Raw genomic sequence first — 10834 nt, forward strand, 5'->3', positions numbered from 1 at the left:
AAACACACGCTCGGATACTTCCTCAGCAAGCAAACAAACACAGACTCGGATACTTACCAGTCCCAGGCAAACTCCTGCTGTGAGCTGCTCTGCTGTCCCCGCTGCTCAGCTGGTTCTCCGCCGCTCCGCTGGTTCGCGAAGCTCTGGCTATTTTTAAACAGCCAGGCTTCCCTGTCGCAAACCAACAGACACCGTACTGCCCGCCCCCTGCAGGCTAGCAGCCAATCAGACACTCATTCAGGGTCTCACACTGCCCCCCCAGCAAACACACGCTCGGATACTACCTCAGCAAGCAAACAAACACAGACTCGGATACCTACCAGTCCCAGGCAAACTCCTGCTGTGTGCTGCTCTGCTGTCCCCGCTGCTCAGCTGGTTCTCCGCCGCTCAGCTGGTACGCGAAGCTCTGGCTATTTTTAAACAGCCGGGCTTCCCTGTCGCAAACAAATAGACTGCCTACTGCCCTCCCCCTGCAGGCTGGCAGCCAATCAGACACTCACTCAGGCTCTCACACTACCCCCCCAGCAAACACACGCTCGGATACTACCTCAGCAAGCAAACAAACACAGACTCGGATACTTACCAGTCCCAGGCAAACTCCTGCTGTGTGCTGCTCTGCTGTCCCCGCTGCTCAGCTGGTTCTCCGCCGCTCAGCTGGTTCGCGAAGCTCTGGCTATTTTTAAACAGCCAGGCTTCCCTGTCGCAAACCAAAAGACACCCTACTGCCCGCCCCCTGCAGGCTAGCAGCCAGACACTCACTCAGGCTCTCACACTGCCCCCCCAGCAAACACACGCTCGGATTCTTCCTCAGCAAGCAAACAAACACAGACTCGGATACTTACCAGTGCCAGGGAAACTCCTGCTGTGAGCTGCTCTGCTGTCCCCACCGCTCAGCTGGTTCTCCGCCGCTCAGCTGGTTCATTAGGTTCTGGCTATTTTTAAACAGCCAGGCTTCCCTGTCGCAAACCAACAGACACCCTACTGCCCGCCCCCTGCAGGCTAGCAGCCAATCAGACACTCACTCAGGCTCTCACACTGCCCCCCCCAGCAAACACACGCTCAGATACTTCCTCAGCAAGCAAACACACCCAGAATCGGATACTTACCAGTCCCAGGCAAACTCCTGCTGTGAGCTGCTCTACTGTCCCCGCTGCTCAGCTGGTTCTCCGCCGCTCAGCTGGTTCGCGAAGCTCTGGCTATTTTTAAACAGCCAGGCTTCCCTGTCGCAAACCAACAGACACCCTACTGCCCGCCCCCTGCAGGCTAGCAGCCAATCAGACACTCACTCAGGCTCTCACACTACCCCACCAAGCAAACACACGCTCGGATACTACCTCAGCAAGCAAACAAACACAGACTCGGATACTTACCAGTGCCAGGCAAACTCCTGCTGTGTGCTGCTCTGCTGTCCCCGCTGCTCAGCTGGTTCTCCGCCGCTCAGCTGGTTCGCGAAGCTCTGGCTATTTTTAAACAGCCAGGCTTCCCTGTCGCAAACCAACAGACACCCTACTGCCCGCCCCCTGCAGGCTAGCAGCCAATCAGACACTCACTCAGGCTCTCACACTGCCGCCCAGCAAACACACGCTCGGATTCTTCCTCAGGAAGCAAACAAACACAGACTCGGATACTTACCAGTCCCAGGCAAACTCCTGCTGTGAGCTGCTCTGCTGTCCCCGCTGCTCAGCTGGTTCTCCGCCGCTCAGCTGGTTCGCGAAGCTCTGGCTATTTTTAAACAGCCAGGCTTCCCTGTCCCAAACCAACAAACACCCTACTGCCCGCCCCCTGCAGGCTAGCAGCCAATCAGACACTCACTCAGGCTCTCACACTGCCCCCCCAGCAAACACACGCTCGGATACTTCCTCAGCAAGCAAACAAACCCAGACTCGGATACTTACCAGACCCAGGCAAATTCCTGCTGTGAGCTGCTCTGCTGTCCCCGCTGCTCAGCTGGTTCTCCGCCGCTCAGCTGGTTCGCGAAGCTCTGGCTATTTTTAAACAGCCAGGCTTCCCTGTCGCAAACCAACAGACACCCTACTGCCCGCCCCCTGCAGGCTAGCAGCCAATCAGACACTCACTCAGGCTCTCACACTGCCCCCCCAGCAAACACACGCTCGGATACTTCCTCAGCAAGCAAACAAACCCAGACTCGGATACTTACCAGACCCAGGCAAACTCCTGCTGTGAACTGCTCTGCTGTCCCCGCTGCTCAGCTGGTTCTCCGCCGCTCAGCTGGTTCACGAAGCTCTGGCTATTTTTAAACAGCCAGGCTTCCCTGTCGCAAACCAACAGACACAGTACTGCCCGCCCCCTGCAGGCTAGCAGCCAATCAGACACTCATTCAGGGTCTCACACTGCCCCCCCAGCAAACACACGCTCGGATACTACCTCAGCAAGCAAACAAACACAGACTCGGATACCTACCAGTCCCAGGCAAACTCCTGCTGTGTGCTGCTCTGCTGTCCCCGCTGCTCAGCTGGTTCTCCGCCGCTCAGCTGGTACGCGAAGCTCTGGCTATTTTTAAACAGCCGGGCTTCCCTGTCGCAAACAAATAGACAGCCTACTGCCCGCCCCCTGCAGGCTAGCAGCCAATCAGACACTCACTCAGGTTCTCACACTGCCCCCCCAGCAAACACACGCACGGATACTACCTCAGCAAGCAAACAAACACAGACTCGGATACTTACCAGTGCCAGGCAAACTCCTGCTGTGTGCTGCTCTGCTGTCCCCGCTGCTCAGCTGGTTCTCCGCCGCTCAGCTGGTTCGCGAAGCTCTGGCTATTTTTAAACAGCCAGGCTTCCCTGTCGCAAACCAACAGACACCCTACTGCCCGCCCCCTGCAGGCTAGCAGCCAATCAGACACTCACTCAGGCTCTCACACTGCCGCCCAGCAAACACACGCTCGGATTCTTCCTCAGCAAGCAAACAAACACAGACTCGGATACTTACCAGTGCCAGGCAAACTCCTGCTGTGTGCTGCTCTGCTGTCCCCGCTGCTCAGCTAATTCTCCGCCGCTCAGCTGGTTCGCGAAGCTCTGGCTATTTTTAAACAGCCAGGCTTCCCTGTCGCAAACCAACAGACACCCTACTGCCCGCCCCCTGCAGGCTAGCAGCCAATCAGACTCTCACTCAGGCTCTCACACTGCCCCCCCAGCAAACACACGCTCGGATTCTTCCTCAGCAAGCAAACAAACACAGACTCGGATACTTACCAGACCCAGGCAAACTCCTGCTGTGAGCTGCTCTGCTGTCCCCGCTGCTCAGCTGGTTCTCCGCCGCTCAGCTGGTTCGCGAAGCTCTGGCTATTTTTAAACAGCCAGGCTTCCCTGTCGCAAACCAACAGACACCCTACTGCCCGCCCCCTGCAGGCTAGCAGCCAATCAGACACTCACTCAGGCTCTCACACTGCCGCCCAGCAAACACACGCTCGGATTCTTCCTCAGGAAGCAAACAAACACAGACTCGGATACTTACCAGTCCCAGGCAAACTCCTGTTATGAGCTGCTCTGCTGTCCCCGCTGCTCAGCTGGTTGTCCGCTGCTCAGCTGGTACGCGAAGCTCTGGCTATTTTTAAACAACCAGGCTTTCCTGTCGCAAACCAACAGACAGCCTACTGCCCGCCCCCTGCAGGCTAGCAGCCAATCAGACACTCACTCAGGCTCTCACACTGCCATCCCAGCAAACACACGCTCGGATTCTTCCTCAGCAAGCAAACAAACACCGACTCGGATACTTACCAGTCCCAGGGAAACTCCTGCTGTGAGCTGCTCTGCTGTCCCCGCTGCTCAGCTGGTTCTCCGCCGCTCAGCTGGTTCATGAAGATCTGGCTATTTTTAAACAGCCAGGCTTCCCTGTCGCAAACCAACAGACACCCTTCTGCCCGCCCCCTGCAGGCTAGCAGCCAATCAGACACTCACTCAGGCTCTCACACTGCCCCCCCAGCAAACACACGCTCGGATACTACCTCAGCAAGCAAACAAACACAGACTCGGATACCTACCAGTCCCAGGCAAACTCCTGCTGTGTGCTGCTCTGCTGTCCCCGCTGCTCAGCTGGTTCTCCGCCGCTCAGCTGGTACGCGAAGCTCTGGCTATTTTTAAACAGCCGGGCTTCCTTGTCGCAAACAAATAGACTGCCTACTGCCCTCCCCCTGCAGGCTGGCAGCCAATCAGACACTCACTCAGGCTCTCACACTACCCCCCCAGCAAACACACGCTCGGATACTACCTCAGCAAGCAAACAAACACAGACTCGGATACTTACCAGTGCCAGGGAAACTCCTGCTGTGAGCTGCTCTGCTGTCCCCACCGCTCAGCTGGTTCTCCGCCGCTCAGCTGGTTCGCGAAGCTCTGGCTATTTTTAAACAGCCAGGCTTCCCTGTCGCAAACCAACAGACACAGTACTGCCCGCCCCCTGCAGGCTAGCAGCCAATCAGACACTCATTCAGGGTCTCACACTGCCCCCCCAGCAAACACACGCTCGGATACTACCTCAGCAAGCAAACAAACACAGACTCGGATACCTACCAGTCCCAGGCAAACTCCTGCTGTGTGCTGCTCTGCTGTCCCCGCTGCTCAGCTGGTTCTCCGCCGCTCAGCTGGTACGCGAAGCTCTGGCTATTTTTAAACAGCCGGGCTTCCCTGTCGCAAACAAATAGACAGCCTACTGCCCGCCCCCTGCAGGCTAGCAGCCAATCAGACACTCACTCAGGTTCTCACACTGCCGCCCAGCAAACACACGCTCGGATACTTCCTCAGCAAGCAAACAAACACAGACTCGGATACTTACCAGTCCCAGGGAAACTCCTGCTGTGAGCTGCTCTGCTGTCCCCACCGCTCAGCTGGTTCTCCGCCGCTCAGCTGGTTCATGAGGCTCTGGCTATTTTTAAACAGCCAGGCTTCCCTGTCGCAAACCAACAGACACCCTACTGCCCGCCCCCTGCAGGCTAGCAGCCAATCAGACACTCACTCAGGCTCTCACACTGCCCCCCCAGCAAACACACGCTCAGATACTTCGTCAGCAAGCAAACAAACACAGACTCGGATACTTACCAGTGCCAGGCAAACTCCTGCTGTGTGCTGCTCTGCTGTCCCCGCTGCTCAGCTGGTTCTCCGCCGCTCAGCTGGTACGCGAAGCTCTGGCTATTTTTAAAAAGCCAGGCTTCCCTGTCGCAAACAAATAGAGAGCCTACTGCCCGCCCCCTGCAGGCTAGCAGCCAATCAGACACTCACTCAGGCTCTCACACTGCCCCCCCAGCAAACACACGCTCGGATACTTCCTCAGCAAGCAAACAAACACAGACTCGGATACTTACCAGTCCCAGGAAAACTCCTGCTGTGTGCTGCTCTGCTGTCCCCGCTGCTCAGCTGGTTCTCCGCCGCTCAGCTGGTTCGCGAAGCTCTGGCTATTTTTAAACAGCCAGGCTTCCCTGTCGCAAACCAACAGACACGCTACTGCCCGCCCCCTGCAGGCTAGCAGCCAATCAGACACTCACTCAGGCTCTCACACTGCCCCCCCAGCAAACATACGCTCAGATTCTTCCTCAGCAAGCAAACAAACCCAGAATCGGATACTTACCAGTGCCAGGCAAACTCCTGCTGTGAGCTGCTCTGCTGTTCCCGCTGCTCAGCTGGTTCTCCGCCGCTCAGCTGTTTCGCGAACCTCTGGCTATTTTTAAACAGCCAGGCTTCCCTGTCGCAAACCAACAGACACCCTACTGCCCGCCCCCTGCAGGCTAGCAGCCAATCAGACACTCATTCAGGGCCTCACACTGCCCCCCCAGCAAACACACGCTCGGATACTACCTCAGCAAGCAAACAAACACAGACTCGGATACCTACCAGTCCCAGGCAAACTCCTGCTGTGTGCTGCTCTGCTGTCCCCGCTGCTCAGCTGGTTCTCCGCCGCTCAGCTGGTACGCGAAGCTCTGGCTATTTTTAAACAGCCGGGCTTCCCTGTCGCAAACAAATAGACAGCCTACTGCCCGCCCCCTGCAGGCTAGCAGCCAATCAGACACTCACTCAGGTTCTCACACTGCCGCCCAGCAAACACACGCTCGGATTCTTCCTCAGCAAGCAAACAAACACAGACTCGGATACTTATCAGTCCCAGGCAAACTCCTGCTGTGAGCTGCTCTGCTGTCCCCGCTGCTCAGCTGGTTCTCCGCCGCTCAGCTGGTTCATGAAGCTCTGGCTATTTTTAAACAGCCAGGCTTCCCTGTCGCAAACCAACGGACACCCTACTGCCCGCCCCCTGCAGGCTAGCAGCCAATCAGACACTCACTCAGGCTCTCACACTGCCCCCCCCCAGCAAACTCACGCTCGGATACTTCCTCAGCAAGCAAACAAACCCAGACTCGGATACTTACCAGACCCAGGCAAACTCCTGCTGTGAGCTGCTCTGCTGTCCTCGCTGCTCAGCTGGTTCTCCGCCGCTCAGCTGGTTCACGAAGCTCTGGCTATATTTAAACAGCCAGGCTTCCCTGTCGCAAACCAACAGACACCCTACTGCCCGCCCCCTGCAGGCTAGCAGCCAATCAGACACTCACTCAGGCTCTCACACTGCCCCCCCAGCAAACACACGCTCGGATACTTCCTCAGCAAGCAAACAAACCCAGACTCCGATACTTACCAGTCCCAGGCAAACTCCTGCTGTGAGCTGCTCTGCTGTCCCCGCTGCTCAGCTGGTTCTCCGCCGCTCAGCTGGTTCGCGAAGCTCTGGCTATTTTTAAACAGCCAGGCTTCCCTATCACACACCAACAGACACCCTACTGCCCGCCCCCTGCAGGCTAGCAGCCAATCAGACACTCACTCAGGCTCTCACACTGCCCCCCCAGCAAACACACGCTCGGATACTTCCTCAGCAAGCAAACAAACACAGACTCGGATAATTACCAGTCCCAGGCAAACTCCTGCTGTGAGCTGCTCTGCTGTCCCCGCTGCTCAGCTGGTCCTCCGCCGCTCAGCTGGTTCGTGAAGCTCTGGCTATTTTTAAACAGCCAGGCTTCCCTGTCGCAAACAAATAGACAGCCTACTGCCCGCCCCCTGCAGGCGAGCAGCCAATCAGACACTCACTCAGGCTCTCACACTGCCCCCCCAGCAAACACACGCTCGGATACTTCCTCAGCAAGCAAACAAACACAGACTCGGATAATTACCAGTCCCAGGCAAACTCCTGCTGTGTGCTGCTCTGCTGTTCCCGCTACTCAGCTGGTTCTCCGCCGCTCAGCTGGTTCGCGAAGCTCTGGCTATTTTTAAACAGCCAGGCTTCCCTGTCGCAAACCAACAGACACGCTACTGCCCGCCCCCTGCAGGCTTGCAGCCAATCAGACACTCACTCAGGCTCTCACACTAACCCCCCCAGCAAACACACGCTCGGATACTACCTCAGCAAGCAAACAAACACAGACTCGGATACTTACCAGTCCCAGGCAAACTCCTGCTGTGTGCTGCTCTGCTGTCCCCGCTGCTCAGCTGGTTCTCCGCCGCTCAGCTGGTACTCGAAGCTCTGGCTATTTTTAAACAGCCAGGCTTCCCTGTCGCAAACCAACAGACAGCCTACTGCCCGCCCCCTGCAGGCTAGCAGCCAATCAGACACTCACTCAGGCTCTCACACTGCCCCCCCCAGCAAACACACGCTCGGATACTTCCTCAGCAAGCAAACAAACCCAGACTCGGATACTTACCAGTCCCAGGGAAACTCCTGCTGTGAGCTGCTCTGCTGTCCCCACCTCTCAGCTGGTTCTCCACCGCTCAGCTGGTTCATGAAGCTCTGGCTATTTTTAAACAGCCAGGCTTCCCTGTCGCAAACCAACAGACACCCTACTGCCCGCCCCCTGCAGGCTAGCAGCCAATCAGACACTCACTCAGGCTCTCACACTGCCCCCCCAGCAAACACACGCTCGGATTCTTCCTCAGCAAGCAAACAAACACAGACTCGGATACTTACCAGTCCCAGGGAAACTCCTGCTGTGAGCTGCTCTGCTGTCCCCACCTCTCAGCTGGTTCTCCACCGCTCAGCTGGTTCATGAAGCTCTGGCTATTTTTAAACAGCCAGGCTTCCCTGTCGCAAACCAACAGACACCCTACTGCCCGCCCCCTGCAGGCTAGCAGCCAATCAGAAACTCACTCAGGCTCTCACACTGCCCCCCCAGCAAACACACGCTCGGATTCTTCCTCAGCAAGCAAACAAACACAGACTCGGATACTTACCAGTCCCAGGCAAACTCCTGCTGTGAGCTGCTCTGCTGTCCCCGCTACTCAAGCTGTTGTTCAGCCTCTCGGCACTGGGTGCCAGCAACAGCTTTTGGCGTCCCTGAGTGGACTCGAGGCTGCAATTTAGCCTTGCCCGGACCCCTCCTGGAGGTCAAGGATTGCGGCAAGAACCGACGCCCAATGCGCACTGGTGAGTTCATCGGGGGCCTCGGTGGAGACGCGATTTGATCGACCCCAGAGGGCACAACGGTTGAATGCACTCATATAGTGGAGAAGCTGTTGTGGACCACGGTAAAAAACCGGTCCCTTAGACGTGGGGGAGGAGCAGCTGCAGGCCACGGTGAAGAACTGGTTCCTTGGATAAGGTAGGATCCTTTTAAAATCCGGATTATATGCTCTGTTGGAACCTGGGGACGCCCAGAGTTACCCTGTAGGTATGGGACAGGGACAGAGCTCAGAGGTTAGGGCACGGTGTACGCCTCTAGAGTGCATTCTAGCAAACTGGAAGATATTTGGTGCGAATCCAATAACTAAAAGCCAGTTAAAACAATTCTGTACAGTTGACTGGCCTCAATATCAACTAAAGGACCAGGAGTGGTGGCCACCAGGAGGGTCAGTTAATTACAACACGATCCTTCAGTTACTCCTGTTCTGTCAAAAAACAAGAAAATGGAATAAACATATGTATGCGCATTTGTTTCTGACTTTATGTACTCGACCAGATATTTTACAGCGCTGTAATCTGACTCCAACTGGTTTGGTAGCAGCTAATGTTAGTCCCCAGACCCCCACCCCCACTGTAATGGCAGAGCCGGTGTCCCCTTCGGCCCCTACACCCACACCTTGTAAGTCCACAATGGTTGGCCTATACTCCTTAATCACTGAAACTAAAGTCGCCCGGTCTGAATCAGACAGGCGTCCTGCCACAACTATGCAGGTTTATACTCATGTGCCCTTTAATCCTGTGGATTTGGCTGCTTTCAAAGCACAGGCAAAAGAGTTTTCCACCAACCCAAGCAGGTTTATATCAGTCTTTAAGGGGTGCCTCAGTAGTCACAAGCCGGACTGGAATAATTGTAACGTCCTCCTGAGAACCCTGTTGTCTAAAGTGAAGAGGAATCAGGTTACAGCTAAGGCAAGGGGAGCATCAGCTTTCAAAAAAAAAATCTATCTGTCAAGTTCCTACCCCAAGTAACCGTAAGCGGCTCAGGGCATTTCTGGGTATGGCAGGCTTTTGCAGAATATGGATCCCAGAGTTTGGACTGTGGGCTAAACCCCTGTACAACTGTGTAAAAGGAGCAAATCATGACCCCTTCGATTGGACCCCAAAGGCTAACAAAGCATTTAAAATCCTAAAAAAAAAAAATTAATAAAAGCCCCGGCTCTGGGCCTGCCAGATCTCTCTAAGCCGTTTCAGTTGTATGTACATGAACGAAGGGGGGTGGCGCTAGGAGTGCTTACACAGCTGTTAGGAGCATGGAAGCGTCCTGTGGCTTATTTTTCTAAGCAATTGAATCAGGTTGCAAAGGGTTGGCCGGAATGGTTACGGGCGGTCGCAGCGACTGCCCTATTGCTTAAAAAAACCGAGAAGCTAACATTGGAAGGGGTTATGCAAATCTATACTCCCCATATGGTCCGAGCCTTATTGAATGCAAAGGGAGGGCTTTGGCTCACCCAGGCTCGGATTGCTCGGTACCAGGCTAAGCTGTTAGAGAACTCTGAAGTCACCTTACAGCCTTGCCCCTCCCTTAACCCAGCCACTCTCTTGCCAGAAACAGAGGAACAGAAACATGACTGTTTAAAAATCATAAATGTCCAGTACTCCAGCCGTCCGGATTTAAAGGATGTACCTCTCCCAAATGCAAATTATGAGTGGTACACTAATGGTAGCAGTACTGTAATAGATGGGCAAAAAAGGGCGGGTTATGCTGTTGTGACCCTCCATGACACTGTGGAAGCTGAAGGTTTGCCTGCTGGGACCTCTGCCCAGCTTGCCGAACTAATAGCCCTGACCCGTGCACTTAAACTGTCAAAAGGAAAGCGGGTCAACATTTTTACTGATTGAAAGTATGCTTTTGGTGTGCTGCATGCTCATGCTAGCCTATAAAAGCAAAGGGGAATGCTGACAGCCCAAGGCTCCCAGTCAAGTACGGGCCCCAAATCCTCCGGCTCCTAGAAGCTGTACAACTCCCCTCGGAAGTGGCGGTGGTACACTGTAAAGCCCATCAAAGGGAGAATCAAGATGTGGCCAGAGGTAACGCCCGGGCAGATAGAGAGGCTAAGCATGCTGCCACCCTGCCATCTCCTCAGACTGAGAACGCCCATATGCATGCCCTTATCCCATCAGTAGGGGAGCTTCCAACCCCTCAGTACTCTGGGAAAAAAAGACAGCTAACTGACAAACTCGGTCTCCGGGAAAAGGAGGGATGGCTCCATTCCCCAGAAGGGAAGGTCCTCCTACCAAAGGGCCTAAGCCAGCCGGTGCTGCAGAACCTACATCAAACCACTCATGCTGGCAGAAAAGCACTTATCCAGCTAATGGGAAAATACTTGATCACTTCCGGACTCCGACCCCTGGCTGCCCAGGTACAAGCGGACTGCTTAGTCTGACAAAAGAATAACCC

Source organism: Lepidochelys kempii, chromosome 12 (assembly GCF_965140285.1).
Source record: "Lepidochelys kempii isolate rLepKem1 chromosome 12, rLepKem1.hap1, whole genome shotgun sequence".
Lineage (NCBI taxonomy): Eukaryota > Metazoa > Chordata > Testudines > Cheloniidae > Lepidochelys > Lepidochelys kempii.